The 21,088-nt window shown below is 36.2% G+C and overlaps 1 non-coding gene across 1 annotated transcript; it reads left to right on the top strand.

The window, feature by feature from the left end:
- Nucleotides 17,228–17,300, top strand: TRNAC-ACA. Its single transcript has one exon. It is a non-coding gene; the product is annotated as a tRNA-Cys (tRNA).

Below are 21,088 nucleotides of genomic sequence, written 5' to 3'. Positions count from 1 at the left end.
TTTTCTCCAGTTTTTACTGTGGAAAGTTTATGGAGATTCTGGGAGTAAATCTTACAATATTGTTGGGGGCCCATATGAGTAGATCCCCCAAGAATTTTTAACTCTCAGAGTTGTCCACGCTGGGTCTCCAGTGATTCTTCAATTAATGGTTCTGGATTCCCTCCCTTGACACTGGTTCCTGCCGTGGTTTCTGCTGGCAGGTCTCTGATCAGGTAAGCCAGGACTTCCCTGTATTTGCCTGACACTCCAGTCTTGGAGCAGCAACTTGCTCTGTGTCTTCCCTTTTCTTAGAAATCCAAAAACAGTTTTTGGATTTTTAATTTTTTTCAGCTTTCTACTAGTTGTTAGGATAAAGAGGCGATTTCTAAGCACCTTACATGAAACACTGAATACTGGAATTTCCTACTTCCATTTTTTAACGATTTTGTGGGCTCCAAGAAATCCTTATATCATACAGTCCTGTTTTTTTTCTTCTAAATAATTTACATATTTATTTGTCATATTTTGGCCTAAAAATACTAGAACTGAAATAATTTATAAAATTTAGAATCTATTTTTGTATGTAGCACGAGTTAGGATTTATTTGCTTTTTATGTGTGTATCCAAGTATGCTAGAAAAAAATTATTGGGTGATCCATTCTTGACCATTTGATTGAAAGTATTCCCTCCATAACATCATCATCTTATATAGGGGTTCATTCATGTTCTGTTCTTTTGTCTACTGATGAAAAGGCTTTCAAACCCTGTGCTGAAATCATTATATTTCTATAATCAGTTTTTCTATAATAGTTTTTAAGAAAGCCTCCAAATTTTCACACTTCTTCAAGGTTGCTTGAGTCTTTTTTTTAATATTTTCCTAAATCATATGAAAAAATCCATTGAAAAATATGAATTTTGGTAAATATTCCATTAATTTGAATATTAATTACAGAAGAATTGATCATTTTTTATCATCACTCCTTTTTATCTAGGATGATATAAGTTTTCATTCATTTAAAAGTTTTGTGACTTTAAATACTTCTCGTTCTCCCTGTAATGATCTATAAGTACTGAGTTATTTATGATGTAACCTCTATTGTTGCTAATTTTGAAGACTTATCTTTCATTTTTAAATACTTTTCCTATTTTTGCTTGGATACGCAATTAGATGTGATTTCTATATATTGACCTCACGGTTAATATGTAAATAAATGTGCACCTGTTTTTCCCCTGGTAACTGTCTTAGATATATATTTCAACAATCTTATCACCTTAAATAAGACCATTTGCTTCTTCTCAGTCTTTACACATTCCATTATTATTACTTTCTTATTTTCTGTAATGTTAACTAGAAATACTGATAGCAGGCATGTTTGACTTGCTTCTGATTTTAATCAGAATGCTTTAAATGGTGCATAATTACAAATGGTGCACATTATATGGATGTTGTAGATAAGATTTATTACATTGAGAAAGTTTCTTGCTAAAATATTAAATCATACACAGCTCTTGAATATTATAAATGTTTTTTACTAAATATTGAAATGATTGTGTGCATATGTGCCCATATACATTTATATATGCTTATTATACAATTTGAATTTATATAATTGTCAAAATTTTGAAGAATCTCAAAGTTTTGCCCTGTTTGCCTGTTGCTGATTCAGAGATGATGGCAGAAGACAAGATACATTTGAATTAGTGGCAAACAGCTTTCTCAAGGCAGAGCAGGCAGTATGAGCATCAACATGTCTGTGCTGGTTCCCCTTGCTCCCAAGCCCCACATGGTGGTATGAGGGGGCTCACAATCTTAAGAACACAGTGGGTTTGTGTCAAGGTTTAAGAATGTATGGCAGGAGCTCAGCAAGTTTCAATAAAAGAGAAAACACTGTAGCAAGCCAAAACAAACCAATTCTTCCACCACATGCGGTGAGCAGTTGCAAAGTAGTCATGCTATAGCTGCCTTGACCAATTTTACTTGCTTATGTAACTAGCTACAGAAATTCTTAACATATGTAAATTTAATTGTATATAATAATGTAATATTGGATGTATTTTTGAACATATTGAGGGCTTTTGCAAAGTGTGACTCTGTAAGATGGGTTTCTAATTTCCCTTATTAATATTTTTCTTGTGTAGTATAGATAATAATTTAAATGAGCTTATTTACCTCGTAAAAGGAATTAGATTGGGCTTTTCCATTTCCTAGAAAAATTTACAAAAAGCTAAAATGTATTCTTAAAATTTTGGTAGGAATAATTAATTAGTTCTTTGGCAAAGATATATAACTGCTAATTAATGAGTCTTTGCCAAAGAATGCCCAAATTACCACACAATTACACTCATCTAACAAGCTAGTAAAGTAGTGCCCCAAATTCTCCAAGCTAGGCTTCAATAGTCTATGAACCATGAAGTTCCAATGCTCAAGCTGGATTTAGAAAAGGCAGAGGAACCAGAGATCAAATTGCCAACATCCACTGAATCATCGAAAAAGCAAGAAAGTTCCAGAAAAATACTACCTTTGCTTTATTGACTATGCCAAAGCCTTTGACTATGTGGACCATAACAAACTGTGAAAAATTCATAAAGAGATAGGAATACCAGAGCACCTGACCTGCCTCTTGAGAAATTTGTATGCAGGTCAGGAAGCAACTGTTAGAACTGGACATGGAACAACAGACTAGTTCCAAATAGGAAAAGGAGTACATCAAGGCTATATATTGCCACCCTGCTTATTTAGCTTATATGCAGAGTACATCATGAGAAATGCTAGGCTGGATGAAGCACAAGTTAGAATCAAGATTGCTGGAAGAAATATCAATAACCAAATATTGAAATATCAATATCAATATCAGTTGATATTGATTCATTATCAATTGAATATCAATATCAATATGCAGATGACACCACCCTTATGGCAGAAAGCAAAGAACTAAAGAGCCTCTTGAGGAAAGTGAAAGAGGAGAATGACAAATTTGGCTTAAAACTCAACATTCAGAAAACAAAGATTATGGCATCTGGTCCCATCATTTCATGGCAAATAGATGGAAAAACAGTGGAAACAGTGACAGGCTTTATTTTGGGGGACTCCAAAATCACTGTAGATGGTGACTGTAGCCATGAAATTAAAAGATGCTTCCTCCTTGGAAGGATAGTTATGACCAGCCTAGACAGCATATTAAAAAGCAGAGACATTACTTTGCCAACAAATGTCCATCTAATCAAAGCTATTGTTTTTCCAGTAGTCAAGTTTGGATGTGAGAGTTGGACTATAAAGAAAGCTGAGTGCTGAAGAATTGATGCTTTTGAACTGTGGTGTTGGTGAAGACTCCTTGGAGTCCCTTGCATTGCAAAGAGACCCAACGAGTACATCCTAAAGGAAATCAGTCCTGAATATTCATTGAAGGGACTGAGGCTGAGGCTGAAACTCCAATATGTTGGCCACCTGATGCGAAGAACTGACCCATTTAAAAAGACCCTGATGCTGGGAAGACTGAAGGCAGGAGGAAAAGGGCACGACAGACGATGAGATGGTTGGATGGCATCACTGACTCAATGGACATGAGTTTGAGTATACTCCAGGAGTTGGTGATGGACTGGGAGGCCTGGCATGCTGCAGGCCATGGGGTCACAAAGAGTTGCACATAACTGAGCTACTGAAGTGTACTGAACTCTTGTCCATTTCATGTAGATTTTAACAATAGTAACTGTAACAAGACCTTGAAGTTTATTACAGCTATCAGAAAAACAATGAGATTCCTAAGATAGCTCTAGATAGTTACTGAAGTATCTTCAAAATTATTAGGTGTCTTAGAGTTCTAACCAGTATTAAGATGTATGGTAAACACTCCTGATGGTCATCCATAATTTCTTTATAAGGAAAAAGCTTTAGAAATTTAGGGGTTTTTTCAACTCTTTACAGAGACTTGAAAAAAAAAAAAAAGAGAGGAGAGCATTATAGGAAGCTTGAGAATTATCCCAAGTTTGAGAATTGTCACAGTGATAAGTAGATTGACTGGTTTTTACACTTGGACATCACAAAATATACCATGATTATAATCACTCTGCATTCTCACTGCTTCCAGGAGTTTTTCTATGAGTTACAGTGGTAAAAGTGAACGCTTTATTTGTGCATTCAGATGTCTTAATACTATGTGCTAATCTCTCTGTGATTCCTCTCCCAAAAGACCACTTGATTGCAAATTCTGGTGTCTGTTTTGCCTGCAATACAGAGGAACAAATAACACTTTGGGAGTATCTGGCCAGCTCAGAAGGGGAAGAAGAAAACTGAAGGAGGGGATGGAAACCAGGTCCGGAATAGAAAAGTGACTACAAAGTCAATATTTAGTAGGATAAATGGCTGATGGCAGCTTCTCTAGTCAGGTAGAGTCTGATCCGGTCTTGCCCCAGATTACCCTTCTCCTTCAAGTCACCACAGAACTCCAAAACTTTATGCACCAGGCCTGCAATTCTACTTCTCCAGAGTGCTTTTAAAAAGTGTGCTTTAAATTCACAACTTTATTATCACACTATAAGTTAGATTTTCTTGTGAATGATTTCTAATTTTTTGTGTCTAAGAAGGCAAATTTTATCTTTTCCTTTAAATTGCTGAGACTTATTTATCTAATGCATGGTCAGGTTTTATAATGTTCTGTGATGCTGGGAGGGATTGAGGGCAGGAGGAGATAGGGACAACAGAGGATGAGATGGCTAGATGGCATCACCGACTCGATGGACGTGAGTTTGAGTGAACTCTGGGAGTTGGTGAAGGACAGGGAGACCTGGCATGCTGCGATTCATGGGATCACAAAGAGTCAGACATGACTGAGGTGACTGAACTGAACTGAATGTATACTAGTAGAGAAGATGTATTCTGTAGTCCTTGGGTACAATAATTTTATGTAGCCACCAGAACAAACTATGAACTGTATGGAAGGGCATTTAGTGGTTTTGTTGTTTAACAGCAGATATTCAGAATAGGCTCCTTGGTAAGATATAATTGTCAAAAGCCTTCAGGAAGTGATGGAGGGAGCCATCCAATTATCTGGACGATAAGCCTATCTGACTGGGAAACACTGAGTGCAAAGGACCAAGAGTGGGGAGTGTTTTGTACATTCATGGAGCAGTAAGGAAAGCAGTATAGCTGAGTAATGAAGTTAATAAAAGGAGAGCAGTTGGACGATGAGGTCAGAGAGATAATCAGGGGCCAGGCTTGAGGGATGCTTAGACTTTTGTAAAGCCTAAACTCAAAATAGTTCTGGTCTGGATGATATATTTTATTTACTCTAGCTGTACTAGTTTCCCGGGGCTGCTATAACAAATTACTATAATCTGGATATCTTAAAATAACAAAAGTCATACTTCAATGGTTCAGGAGGCCAGAGTATGAAATCTGGATTTCAGTAGGTTGATTCCTTCTGGAATTGCTGAGAAAGAAACCGTCCCAAGCCTCTTTCAGCTTTTGATGGTCTCTGGACATCCTTGGTGTTCCATGCCTCGTCCAGGTTCTGGTATCTCTGGGTTTTCTTCAGTGTGGAAACAGAACTCTAAACTTTCACCTTCAAGTGAACTTCTTCGTTGTATGAGTCTCGGCATGTCCTCTCCTATTCTTAGAAGAACACTAGGCCTTGGATTTACAGCCCACCGCTCTTCGGTACAGGGCTCCCCTAGTGGTTCACTGGTAAAGAATCCACCTGCCAAGCAGGAGACGTGGGTTCCATCCCTGGGTCAGGAAGATCCCTGGAGAAGGATGTGATGAGCCATTCCAGTATTCTTGCCTGGGAAATCCCATGGACAGAGGAGCCTGATGGGCTGTAGTCCATGGGGTCACAAAGAGTGGGACACTATTTAGCAACTAAAGAATAACTACTATTTCAGTATAACCTTCTTTGAAATAATTACCTCGGTAAGGACTTTATTTCCAAATAAGATCATATTTTACATTTAGAAGAGAGGGGACTATTCAACCCCCTACACTAGCTAAAGATGAATCAATAACAGTTTTCTTCCATGTCCAATCCCATTTGCAGGAATCATCTACCATTGCTTACTGTCAGGACTATTTAAACCAAAAGCTCCTGCATTGCTCTTGGGCTGGTCGAACTTTAGGGAACTCAGCCATGTTTTTTCTGGAGGAGTTTCTTGTTGAAGGTCAAGCACCAATCCAGCCCCCACAAACTGCAACAGACACAGGTCCCATTCTTGTCATATTCTGCTCTTTAGTTTAATAGCACTGGGGCTCAAAGATTTCTTTATCTCAGCCAATATTCATCCAGAAGAGGGGGCTGATCTCTCCTTTTCAAAAGCACCTCCACTTTGTACATGGTAAGGAGAAAGGATGGACAGGAATGAACAACGTTCAGGCAGCTTCCTGAAAAGTAATCCTCTTTCCTGACTTTCCTTTACCAGTCACCCCATCATATGACTTTAGGTAAGCTAAAGGATGAGGTATAATTTTCCAGAACCCTCTGAGTAAATTCTCACAAAGGACCCAGCAACTTTTAGAATGGTCTGATCTCTTTACACCCTTTATTTTAAGCTCAATGGCCCTCAGTCAAAACTGAGACAGTTGAAAAAATTTTATTTAGCATTCTGATATAGAAGAACTAAAAAATGTAGCAAAGATGTGTTCTTGTCCATCATTCTTGTACACCCAGTTTAGGGATCTTCAAGTTTATGAGAGTGATATATCCCCAATCCTAACATAAAACAGCAGCAACATAAATACAAAATGTCATATTCAAAATTCCAAGATTTATAAATATCCAAGTGTTTTATTGTCCTCAGTTTAATTAATGGGGCCAGAAATGAACACATACCACACTGTGAGGAATAAGAATGTTGTAATAGAAATTGGAACAAATTATATTGGTTATGAACACTTAAAGCTCTGAATGTTATCCTTGTTGTCTGAAAATAGCAGTGAGACCATTTTGAAGACCATGAGTCAAAGAACCACATGCTTACCCAAAGACTAAGAGAAGTAAAAATGAATGATTGACTGATAATTGCAAATAACTGAAAACTTCTGTCTTAATCATAGAATTTATACAAATTAACTGTTAAATGTTCTAAAATATACAAAAATACAAAGAAAATCTATCAGATAAGCATTAACATTTAAGATTTTGATAGATATTGTTTCACATTCACATATTTAATTGTTAAAGGAAATATTTCATGAAGTTAACTTTTACATCAGTGTATTTATGCCATATGTGCTGCTTGCTATCTATTTTGTTATATGCTTAGTCCCAACATTTTCCTGTGCCATTCTATGCTCTTCTGAAGAATTACTTCTTTTTCTTTTTTTTTTTTTTACTTTTTATTATCAGTTCAGTCCTCAGTTGTGTCCGACTCTTTGTGACCCTATTAACTACAGCACGCCAGGCCTCCCTGTCTATCAACAACTCCCCGAGTTTACTTAGACTCATGTCCATTGAGTCAGCGATGCCATCCAACCATCTCATCCTCTGCCGTCCTCTTCTCCTCTTGCCTTCAATCTTTCCCAGCATCAGTGTCTTTCCCAGTGAGTCAGTTCTTTGCATCAGGTGGCCAAAGTATTGGAGTTTCAGCTTCAGCATCAGTCCTTCCAATGAACACTCAGGACTGATCTCCTTTAGGATGGACTGGTTGGATTTCCTTGCAGTCCAAGGGACTCTCAAGAGTCTTCTTCAACACCACAGTTCAAAAGCATCAATTCTTCAGCACTCAGCTTTCTTTATAGTCCAACCCTCACATCTATACGTGATTACTGGAAAAACCATAGCTTGACTAGACGGACTTTTGTTGGCAATGTAATGTCTCTGCTTTTTAACATGCTGTCTAGGTTAGTCATAACTTTTCTTCCAGGGAGTAAGCGTCTTTTTATATCATGGCTTCAGTCACCATCTGCAGCGATTTTGGAAACCAAGAAAATAAAGTCTGTCACTGTTTCCACTGTTTCTCCATCTATTTGCCATGAAGTGGTGCAACCGGATGCCATATTCTTAGTTTTCTGAATGTTGAGCTTGAAGCCAACTTTTCACTTAATTAAAAAATACACACAGGTAGAATACTATAATGAGCAACATCAATTGCATATGCATGGTTCATCTACTGTCTTCCTATTATTTTTCATTTTTGTTTCTAGAGTGCTGTTAAGAAAACTTAAAATTACTATCATTTTACCTGTAAATACTTCAACGTGCATTTCTAATATTGAGGATTTGTGGAAATTCAACTTTGATACCATAATTGTGCCTTATAAAATTAAAAATAATCTCCTAGTATTAATTAATAAAATGTTTGCTGTTTTCTCAGTTGCCTCAAACATTTATTTTTATGGTTCTCTTCTTCAAATCAGTATCCATATGACTGACACATTGAATTGGTTGGTATGTCTGATATATCAGTTTAAACCTTTTACAGATTTACATTCCTTTATTTTTTCATCCTTTTTTTTTATAGAAAAGTAATAAGATTTTTGGACCATATAATTTTCCGTATTCTGGTTATGACCCATTTCATCCTTATGTTGTCATTTGACATGGTCCTCTCCCTACTGCATTTCCTGTAAACTGCTACTTAGATCCTCAATTTTTATTAGATATAGGTTTACTTTTTTACTGACAAGAAACATTTTTATCCAGTGTGCTATGTTCTTCCTATTGTGTTGCATGAGATGAAAGACAGTGTCTGACTTAACCACAGTTATATCACTTCAGTGGCTACCAAGAAACTAAATAATTGTATTATACTTTACTTTCCTTTTAAAAAAATATTCCCTGATTTTAGCCATTGGGGACCTAAAATGTGATTCATGGAATTTTACAAAGTTATAGTATAAATGGCATCTAATAATGATAATAATATTATTATTAAGGACATACATTATAAACAGAGGACTCAACAGAGGAATTTTTGGGGGCTTATCTTCCTTGAGTAATTATCTACTCTGGGTCCCACTCAATGTAAGATACAAAAAAATCTAAAATCTGGTTGCAGTCCTTCTGAATTAAGGTCTGCATGGGAGGTATAATATAACCTGGGAATGATTCAAAATATTGGCACTTATCGTTGCTCAATTAAACTTTAAACAAGTGTGTTTGAATTAAACTTTCCCTAAGGGGGAGTTGTGATTTAGAATGCAGTTAAATGATCATTGAATACTTAGAGTATCTATAATTATGAATGCTCACCTATAAATGATGTTGAGGAATTTCTATACTTACTTAGCAATTATACTGGGTTCTTCAGTATTTGCTCTTCAGAACTCTCTTCTGTGAATTGTATAGTTCCAGAGCAGAGGTGGTTGTTACCTTCTATGCTGCTGAGCTCTCCATGGCTAAGAAAGCTTCATAGCCTTAAGGTGAAATATCAGCAGTTATTATTTCCTAACCCTAACTTGAAAATAAATGAGAGCTTCCTGTTCAGAAAGCATATTCAAACTGTTACCTCCCAATTCCATGGGATTTCATTAATTTCTGAAATATATGATAAAGTAGTCCAGCAACATGTGACATTTCTGTAGGATCAAAGAGTACAATGTAAGTGGCTCAATGTTTTGGTCATATTCTATTCTATGTAAGTTATGGATCTTCAAATCAAACTGTAGCTGAGTAGCACAGAATCCTGTGCCTCCCAGACTAGCACTCTCTGTCTCTCATTCTGTTCTGCTTCTCTTAATTATCTCATTCCTCATTTTCTCTAAAAATCAGCTTCAGTCTTTCAGATTAAGTCAATCTGTAACTATGACCTTTAGTAATTTCTTAATGGCTTTATCATAAGACAGTGTTGGGTTCAGATTCAAATATTAGATTACCAGAGAGGAAGGCAGGCAGGCAGGCAAATTGATTTAGGCATAAATCTGGTAAATGTGCTGGTTTAATTTTTGACAGAAGTGCCAGGTTATTCAAAAGAAAAGGAAAATATTTTTCAAAAAATGATGCTGAAATAATTGGATACTGTAAACTGAAAAAAAAAAAAACCCTCAAACCACATCTCACATAATTATACATAAATTAACTCAAAATGAATCACAGACTCAGGATAACACATGAAATTTATTTTTATTTATTTTTATTTTTTTTTAGTTTTTTATTTTTTAAATTTTAAAATCTTTAATTCTTACATGCATTCCCAAACATGAACCCCCCTCCCACCTCCCTCCCCATAACATCTCTCTGGGTCATCCCCATGCACCAGCCCCAAGCATGCTGTATCCTGCGTCAGACATAGACTGGCAATTCAATTCTTACATGATAGTATACATGTTATTTTAAAAAGAGTAAAAGCATGGGAGAAAATCTTTGTAATCCTGGGTTAGAGGAAGACTTATCAGATACAATACTAAAAACATTATGCTTAAAATGACACTTTGGTTTTCATTAAATTAAAAACTTCTGTTTGAAAGATACTATAAAAATCAAAAGATAAGCTTCAGGCTGGGAGAAAATATTTATAAATTATATATCTTAGAACTTGTATGTAGGTTATATAAAGAACTCAATAAGAGTAAAGCAACCAAAAAAAAAAAAAACTGAGCAAAAGAGTTGAACAAACATTTCACCAAAAAGATGCACTGATGCAAATATGCAGCTAAAAAGAAGCTCAACTTCCTTAGTTATTAGAGAAATGCAAGAACATAATGAGATACCACTGTTTACCTATTATATTGGCTTAAAGCAAACAAACTGACCATCTCCAGCATTGGCAAAGATGTCCAAAGTTAAGTTTCAAAATGGTAATCCAAAAGAGTAATCAACTTTTCTCATTCTCACTTTCCACATATAAAATCTGGCCGTTAATGTCTGCTGCTGCTGCTGCTAAGTCGCTTCAGTCATGTCCGACTCTGTGCGACCCCATAGATGGCAGCCCACTAGGCTCCCCTGTCCATGGGATTTTCCAGGCAAGAGTACTGGAGTGGGTTGCCATTGCCTACCTATCCTTTAAGAAACAAATGCAAAATATGTAAGAAACATTTTGTAAAATACTAAGTACTTTACTAATGTAACAAATATTATTGTAGTGTAATTTCAGTGAGGTTACTAGGAAAGAATCAAAACATAAATGTTGAAAGCATAATGATAATCCATTGGTATACGAGGTATAGTTATATCATTAATTATACAGAACTCTTGAAATAAGAAAACATCATTATCGAGTAAACATGGCAATGATGTTAATGTGAGTAATTGCTTTTTTTCATAAAATTATTGGTCCAGAATATCAAGAAATGTTACTAGCCAATTTAATGGTATAGATATTATGCATGTACAAACTATCTCTATTTGCCGTTTAAGACAAACTTAGATAGTAATTATTTCAAGGTTTGCCTTCAAAATAGCCCACATTTAATAAAAAATGTTCATTATACACACATATTTTCCTTTTCTTTGCTTCTGTATCTGATCAGTCACTATAAAGCAGATTGATCATACATTGAGCTGTACTGTTCTGTGAAGAAAAGATGAAATAAAATGACTCCCAATCGAAAGAAAAAAATTAAAATGTCAACAGTCCCTTGGTGACAGTTTTAAATGAATCTTTAAAAGAAGCTTATTTTGGAAAGCCTTCTGGTCACCCCCAATTACTATGGTTGCCTTGGTTGTGACAGCTGGTGTATAATCTCTGATTACACTGTCATTAAAATGTCTTTTATACCTTTTTTAATGCCATCAACACACCATTTGCTTTTCAAATCACACCCTAAAGTGGGTGGATCATGGGCATTGAGGTATCTATGAAGTGTTTAAGCCTTTTTCACACTTTTAGGAGCTGGTAAATTCAGACACAATATGGGAATCTGATACTGCTCCAGCTCTGATATACTAAATTTATCCTAGGATTTTTTTAAACATCTACTCACATTTTTTATCTTTTTTCCCTTCTATCTATCTCAACAGGAAAAAAAATATTAATTTCATTAGATTTCATCAATGTACCTTGTTGAAAATGGTAGTAATGAGGTCAGGAAAGAAGTGCAGCCACCAAGCACATCAATTACAGCTTCAAAGGGAAAAACCACAATTGTTTCATAGCCTTAGACCACATCTTTAACCCAGTCAGCTGGCATGAAAATTTGCACCAATGAAGCAGAAGAGCACACAGAGTCAACTCTGTGCGTTAGATAGGAAATTAATGAGGAATCAGAAGGTCTTTTTTTCTTCTTCTTCTTTTTTTAGCCTTTTTACTGATCATAAGGTTTCAAAAAATAAATTCAGATAACTTCATTGAATCTGTTTCTTTGAGAGTAAAATGAGGATGGTAACTTCTTTTTTTGTCTTAGTGTTGCCCTGATACACATATTGATATCATATGATAATATGGAAAGCTTGTAGTATAATACATTCCTTTTGATAGTGGTTCCTCTGATGCATACATGCCTATGCTCAGTCGTGTCTCAATCTGTGACCCGATGGACTGTAGCCTGCAAGTCTCTTTTGACGATTGAATTCTCCAGGCAAGAATACTGGAGTGGATAGCCATTTCCTTCTCCAGGGGATCTTCCCGACCCAGGGATCAAACCCAGGTCTTCTGTAGAGTGGTACCTCTACAACAAGTTAATCAGAATAGGTGTTAAGTTCTAAGTGGCTCAGCAACCTGGGTCTCATAAAAGGAGTACTGATCAGGCCAATGGAGGCAGTTCTGTGTCTGCTTGCATCTTCAACTGCACAGTCAAGCAGGAATCCACTTCAAATTTTCATTAGAAAAAGAAAAGAAAGATTTTTTTAAAATCAGTTTTCAAAAACAGTTTGAAAAAAGGATACTATAATTCCATTTTTTTTCTTCATTGGAAAGATTATTAAATAGTTCAAAAGATGACAAAATCTTTAAAAAAATGTGTCTTAGTAAATTGTTTTCAATAAGAGAACTTCAGTTACTTAAGGGACTGAAATGTTGATAGAAATGAGTATACAGAAGTTACTACAAGATTTCAAGAAATATGAAACAAATATATTTAAATGCTGTAGTATCTGGCATTTTAATGTTTTTAATTATCTATATTTTGCTTTTTGCTGTGTAAACAGTGGTTTTCTAGTGCTGATTAAAATATCTGATTGGCAATGTCTTGGAATAATCCAAACCAAACAAACTTAACAGTAATTGAATATATTCAATTAGGAGATTAAACAGATTTAAATCATGACGTTCTTGTGGGGAAATGTAATATAAGTTCTTTAATTGGGAAAAGGCTAGAAATTTCATTTTTAAAACTTAATTACTCATGATGTGTGTTACAATTATATTATTTGAAAGGAACCATCTAGTTGCTATATCATTTACTGCATTTCTTATTTGAAGCTCAGATTTCACTGAGATTTCTAGGCTCTTTTTAGAGTATGGGAAACTTTCCAATCATCAAGTGCTTATTGCTTTTAAGGTATATCCTTGTCAATATCTCTGCTATTTCACACTATATTTCCTCCACACCTCATCGTGAAGCACTCATCCAGTTCCAGTGATTTACTGCTGGTGAATTTCTAAAGTTGCATCATGAATTCCTTCATAGAGACTTTGCTCTCTGTTAAATCCACACTGATTTTCCATGAAAAGTGCATTTGAAATTGGAATTTTCCCATCATTACACATAGTAAAGTCTCATGTAAAACACTGAAGTATTGAACTAGTTCCCTTTTTACATACTACATATTTAGAGGGCCTGTGATTATAAACACAGGCTTTGCTTTACGTATATATTGGTTCTGAAATAGGTTCTCTTTTTAGCCATATTCCAAATAATAAAACCTGTGTGAATTATTCATAATAAAGGGAAATAACTTTTTGTGATATTATGTTAAAATCATTCTAGAAAAGAATGAATTCTGAAAATCCTGCCATCTGTTATCAATTAAATTCAAAATTTGAAAATGACTGAAATAGACAATGTAGTAAGTATAAGAAAGTGAGAATTATGATTGCTTTTAGGGAGTTTATTTTCTCTTTAGTAGAATAATTTAAGCATAAGCATAACTACTAATAAATATCTGATAAATGACTGAATTGAGGCATTGGGAAATTTGGGATGAAAGCACTATGAATTTGGGATGAAAGCACTCCTTGAAACTTCCCTAATTTCCAAAAAGAGAGTTTCGTCAATGCTGTGGGATCTAAATGTTAAAACTAAATGTTATAGAACAGGGCCTATTCTTAGCCAAATTTATTGGTGTTTTGAACAGGATGAAATGTATAGGTCTCTGTTATTGACTGAGGCCAAGATAATTTTAACTTAAGGAATGGACATAGTATACACAATAGAGTGGTTTTTAAAAAGCTTAAGTCTTAATGAATGAAATCGTAAATAAGTTATTGACTGACCAAAGCAGTGTTCAGAAAACCAGCCAAATCCTAGGGTCCCTGGAAGGACCATTCACCATCTGTTTGACGATCTGGAGATCTGAATGTGATGACAAGTATATAGTCATGCAAGCAAAGGAGTAATGGCCCTTTCTCCTTGAGTCTGTGAAACCTTAACCATTTTAGAGATATAAAAACTTGAAGATTACCTGTCTAGTGGCATGTGATGAGTCAGCATATATTGAGAGTATCATGAAAGAAAATGAAGCAATGACAGAAATAATATAAAAATGTGTAAGGAAGGAAAAATGAGGGGAAAATCCTGACTCTATGTGAAGCTCAATCTATGAGAACAGCAGTCTCCATCTCTTGCAGATTTATCCACTCTGTGACCACAGATGATGGATTGCAACACTCTAAGGGGTTTCTAACAATTGAATGAGTGTGTGCATGTTTTTGAAATCAACAGATGCTTAAAATGGTGTTACAAGTCTGTCACTTGTTATATTGTTTCTTTATTCACTATGCAATGTGTTTCTCTTAAAACTTTGCTCAGCAATTATCTAATCCAGAAAGATAATGTTAAGGAGCAAGCCTCTTTGCTACTAACGTGCATTCAATTACAGAACGTTTTAGGTTGTAGTGATTTAACCCTGGCTTAAAATTTTGGTATGAATACAAGAAAGTACTTCTCTCCTTAACACAGGTAGACTACCATATTTATTTCTCTCACCCCTGAATTCTCAGTGTCCCTTTCTGTCCACTATCCCAGGCATGAACGTGTCTAAAGCCTGCTGGCCCCCTTCCATGTTCTCAGTTTCCTGACAATGAGAAAGAACCAATTTAACCTGAACTTTAAATGACCAATAATGAGAGTCGATATATGACCCTTTGGGCTTCCTCGGTGTCTCAGCTGGTAAAGAACCTGCCTGTCAATGCAGGAGATTCAAGAGACAAGTGTTCAATCCCTGGATTGGGAAGATGCCCTGGAGAAGGAAATGGTAACTCACTCCAGTATTCTTGCCTGGGAAATCCCATGGACAGAGCAGCCTTGCAGGCTACAGTCAGTCCATGGGGTTGCAAAGAGTCAGACATGACTGAGTGTGCATGCTCACACAGTTAAAGACACATGTACTTAAACATCTGTTTAAATAAGTCCTTCCTAAAGGACATTGGATCTTTCAGCAGCAAAGGACATTGGATCTTTAAATTGTAAACTATACCTCACTCACAGGTTGATTTGAAAAGAGTTTTTAAATAGAGCACAATTCTTGGTTCATCTTAAAATCATGATACTCCTCACTACATCTACACATAATCTCAGCCCTCATTAAATAAGATAGCTATGTTTTGAAAACACAGTCCTCCCAGAATCAGCTCAGCACTTATCTTGAGCATCAGTTATGTCCTTACCTATTTATCAAGTGGTACTAACCCACTCCAGTATTCTTGCCTGGAGAATCCCAGGGACAGGTGAGCCTGGTGGGCTGCCGTCTGTGACGTCGCACAGATTCGGACATGACTGAAGCGACTTAGCAGCAGCAGCAGCAGCAGCAGCATGTGACTACTAGCCTTTTTCTTTACAATGAGTGAGTGATAGTCTCAGTCATGTCTGACTCTTTGCTAGCTCATGGACTGTAGCCCGCCAGGCTCCTTTGCCCATGGGATTTTCCAGGCAAAAATACTGGAGTGGGTTCCCGTTTCCTTCTCCAGGGAATCTTCCCAACCCAGGGATCAAACACAAGTCTCCTGCACTGCAGAATTTCTTTACCATCTGAACCACCAGGGAAACATTTCTTTACAATAGCAATACTTTATTTTACTCAATATTCCTAATCACATTACCAAAAACTACTGGATGACTTTTCTCATCTAAACTATCTAATGCCTTGATAAGAAACTGAGGATTAAGTTTGAATATGAAGGAAATATTGAGAGTTAGAATTAAAGATAGTGGTAAGATTTTATTATTTAAGCATGTTTCTATAAAGCTTTGTTTGATAGTGAGATAATTCTTAATAAAACTCCCAAATCCTCAAACATATTAAACAGCCTTTGTCCACTTTGATCTCTATCTACATTTCTATTTCTCTTACTCTAGCTCATTAATTTACAGCTTCTATCAATGTTACTTTTTTGAAACTCTGTCTCACCAAGTTAAGGTTTATCCCTTAGTACTGAATACTTGTTTCAACCTACTCTGTACACTCATATTTTCTCTGGCGATCTTGACCCAGGTATTTACTCCCTGCTTACTAAAATACTCTCCTCTTTGTTTCTGTGATAGCTCATAATTCTCTTTAGATTCATTTTTATTCACGAAACCCTTTAAATGTTGGTATGCCTTTGCTCACTTCACACATACTCATTTAGTGATCCCACTCTGACTTAACACTTCACTCTTGACCTGTGTGCTGGTGACTGTTGCAAATGTTCCCATGAACTGAAATCCACAGATCCAGCTGTTGACTGTACATTGCCACTTAATGTTCATAGGTGTCTCCAACTCAACATGCCCAAATTAGAACCCATCAGTTGTTGAACTGCTACAGCAGCCACTTTGCCAAAATAAATATCTCATAAGAATAAATAATTTTATGTTTTTGAATTCTCTGTCAGATTGAAGGCTGAGTATAGAAAAATATGTATTTTTTATTAAAGTATAGTTGATTTAAAATATTGTGTTTCAGATGTACAATACAGTGATTTTTTAGGTTTTTATTTTATTTATTTATTTTTTTAGTTTTTTATTTTTTTAATTTTAAAATCTTTAATTCTTACATGTGTTTTTTAGGTTTTTAAAACACATTATATTACTTTAAAGGTTATTAGAGACTATTGGGCATAATTGCCTTTGCTATATAGTAAATCCTTGTTGCCTATCTATTTTATGTGCAGTAGTTTCTAAACGCCTTCATATATAAATATGTATATTTATATCTAGGAGTGGAGTTGCTGGATCATTTGGACTTCCCTGGTGGCTCAGATGGTAAAGTGTCTGCCTACAATGCAGGAGACCCAGGTTCAATCCCTTGGTCAGGGAAGATATCCTGGAGAAGGAAATGGCAACCCCCTCCAATATTCCTACCTGGAAAATCCCATGGATGGAGGAGCTAATAGGCTACATTACACGGGTTGCAAAGAGTCAGACATGACTGAGCAACTTCACTTTCACTTTCTTTAATTCTATTTTTAGTTTTTTGAAGACCCTCCATATGGTTCTCCATAGTGGCTATACCAATTTACATTCTCACCAATAGTGTTAGAGGGTTCCCTTTTTTCCCACACCCCCTCTGGTATTTATTTTTAGATTTTCAATAATTGCCATTCTGACAGGTCTGAGGTAATATCTCATTGTGGTTTTGATTTCCATTTCTCTGATAATTAGTGATGTGGAGCTTCTTTTCATGTGTTTATTAGCCATCTGTATGTCTTATTTTGAAAAATGTCGCTTTAGATCTTCTGTCCATTTTTGGATTGGGTTGTTATTTGTTTGCTTGATATTGGGTTATATGAGCTATTTGTGTTTTTTGGATATTGACCCCTTGTCAATCCCATTATTTGCGAATATTTTCTCCAATTCTGTCTGTCTTTTCATATTGTTGATGGTTTCCTTTAATTGTGCAAAAGTTTTTAAGTTTGATGAGGTCCCATTTTTTTACTTTTGATTTTATTTCTTTTTGCCTTGGGAAACTGATCTAAGAAAGCATTGCAATAATTCATGATGTCAAAGGTTGTTCTGCCTATGTTCACTTCTAGTACTTTATGGTATCATGACTTACATTTAGATCTTTAAACCATTTTGAATTTATTTTTGTTCATGGTATAAGAGAGTATTCTTATTTCATTGTTTGTACATATAGCTGTCCAGATTTCCCAGAAATGTGTTAAACACAGTATCTTTTCTCCATTGTATATTGTTGCCTCTTCTGTCATAGATTGTCTGTAGTTGTGTGCGTATATTTATTGTCTCTGTTTTCTGTTCCATTGATGTGTATGTCTGCTTTTGTGCCAATACCATGCTGTTTTGTGCCAATACCGTTACTGTAGCTTTGCTGCGTCCCATAGATTTTGTAAGTTTGTATTTTCATTTTCTCTCTCTCTTCTCCTTCTGAGACCCCTGTAATGTGTAAACTTTCATGTTTTATATTATTTCATAGAGCTTGCATGTTGGCTTTATTTATTTTTCATTTGTCTTTCTGTCTGCTGTTCTGGTTCTGGTTAGGTGATTTCCATTCTTCTATCTTCCAGATTACTTATTCATTCTTCTGTGTCATCCAGTCAGCTATTCATTGCTTCTTGGTAACTTTTTAATTCAGACTTTAAATTATCTGTTTTTGATTGGTTCCTGTTAATGGTGTCTAGTCTCTTGTTTCAATGATCTGCCTTTCTATTTATAATATTTCTTAATGTATTTAGCATTTTTATTACCACCTATTTGAATGAAATAAAATTATGAGCCAGGCCATGCAGGCCACCCAAGACAGATGGGTCATGGCAGAGAGTTCTGAGAAAATGTGGTCCATTGGAGAAGGGGATGGCAAACCACTTCAGTATTCTTGCCTTGAGAACCCCATGAACAGTATGAAAAGGCAAAAAGATAGGACACTGAAAGATGAACTCCTCAAGCTGGTACATGCCCAATATGCTACTGGAGATCAGTGGAGAAATAACTCTAGAAAGAATGAAGAGATGGAGCCAAAGCAAAGACAACATCCAGCTGTGGATGTGACTGGTGATGAAAGCAAGGTCCGATGCTATAAAGAGCAATATTGCATAGGAACCTGGAATGTTAGGTCCATTATCAAGACAAATTGGAAGTGGTCAAACAGGAGATGGCAAGAGTGAATGTCAACATTTTGGGAATCAGCAAGCTAAAATGGACTGGAATGGGTGAATTTAACTCAGATAACCATTATATCTACTACTGTGGGCAGGAATCCCTTAGAAGAAATGGAATAGCCATCATAGTCAACAAAAGAGTCCAAAATGCAGTGCAATTGGATGCAATCTCAAAAATGACAGAACGATCTCTGTTCGTTTCCAAGGCAAACCATTCAATATCACAGTAATCCAAGTCTATGCCCTAACCAGTAACACTGAAGAAGCTGAATGGTTCTGTGAAGAACTACAAGACCTTCTAGAACTAACACCCCCAAAAGATGTCCTTTTCATTATAGGGGGCCAGAAAGCAAAAGTAGGAAATCAAGAAACACGTAGAGTAACAGGCAAATTTGGCCTAGGAGTACAGAATGAAGCAGGGAAAGGCTAATAGAGTTTTGCCAAGAGAACACACTGGTCATAGCAAACACCCTTTTCCAACAACACAAGAGAAGACTCTGCACATGGACATCACCAGATGGTCAACACCAAAATCAAATTGATTATATTCTTTGCAGCCAAAGATGAAGAAGCTCTATACAGTCAGCAAAAGCAAGACCAGGAGTTGACTGTGGCTCAGATCATGAACTCCTTATTGCCAAATTCAGACCTAAATTGAAGAAAGTAGGCCATTCAGGTATGACCTACATAAAATCCCCTACAATTACAGTGGAAGTGACAAATACATTTAACCGACTAGATCTGATAGACAGAGTACCTGATGAACTATGGACAGATGTTCATGACATTCTCCCTGTACAAGAGACAGGGATCAAGACCATCCCCAAGAAAAAGAAATGCAAAACAGCAAAATGGCTGTCTGAAGAAGCATTACAAATAGCTGAGAAAAGAAGAGAAGTGAAAAGGAAAGAAGAAAGGAAAGATATACCCATTTGAAAGCAGAGTTCCAAGAATAGCAAGGAGAGTTAAGAAAGTCTTCCTCAGTCAGTGATCAATGCAAAGAAATAGAGGAAAATAATAGAATGGGAAAAACTAGAGATCACTTCAAGAAAATTAGAGATACAAAGGGAACATTTCATGCAAAGATGGGCTCAATAAAGGACAGAAATGGTATGTACCTAAGAGAAGCAGAAGATATTAAGAAGAGGTGGCAAGAATGCACAGAACTGTACAAAAGAGATCTTCATGATGCAGATAATCATGATGGTGTGATCACTCACCTAGAGCCAGACATCCTGGACTCTGAAGTCAGGTGGACTTTAGAAAGCATTACTACAAACAAAGCTAGTGGAGGTGATAGAATCCCAGTTGAGCTATTTCACATCCTAAAAGATGATGCTGTAAAGTGCTGCACTCAGTATGCCAGCAAGTTTAGAAAACTCAGCAGTGGCCACAGGACTGGAAAAGGTCAGTTTTCATTCCAATTCCAAAGAAAGACAACGTCAAAGAAAGCTCAGACTACCACATAATTGCACTCATCTCACATGCCAGTAAAGTAATGCTCAAAATTCTCCAAGCCAGGCTTTAGCAATATGTGAACTGTGAACATCCAGATGTTCAAGCTGGTTTTAGAAAAGGCAAAGGAACCAGAGATCAAATTGCCAACACCCGCTGGATCATCAAAAAAGCAAGAGAGTTACTAGAAAAATATCTATTTCTGCTTTATTGACTATGCCAAAGCGTTTGACTGTGTGGACCACAACAAACTGGAAAAGTCTTCAAAAGATGAGAATACCAGAGCACCTGACCTGCCTCCTGATACATCTGTATGCAGGTCAGGAAGCAACAGTTAGAACTGGACATGGAACAACAGACTGGTTCCAAATAGGGAAAAGAGTATATCAAGGCTGTATATTGTCATCCTGCTTATTTAACTTATACGCAGAATACATCTGGAGAAGGCAATGGCACCCCACTCCAGTACTCTTGCCTAAAAAATCCCATGCATAGAAGAGCCTGGTAGGCTGCAGTCCACAAGGTCGGTAAGAGT

This window comes from Capra hircus, chromosome 9 (genome assembly GCF_001704415.2).
Source record: "Capra hircus breed San Clemente chromosome 9, ASM170441v1, whole genome shotgun sequence".
NCBI lineage: Eukaryota > Metazoa > Chordata > Mammalia > Artiodactyla > Bovidae > Capra > Capra hircus.
Note: the sequence above shows the minus strand (reverse complement) of the source record. Positions and strands in the feature narration are given on the sequence as shown.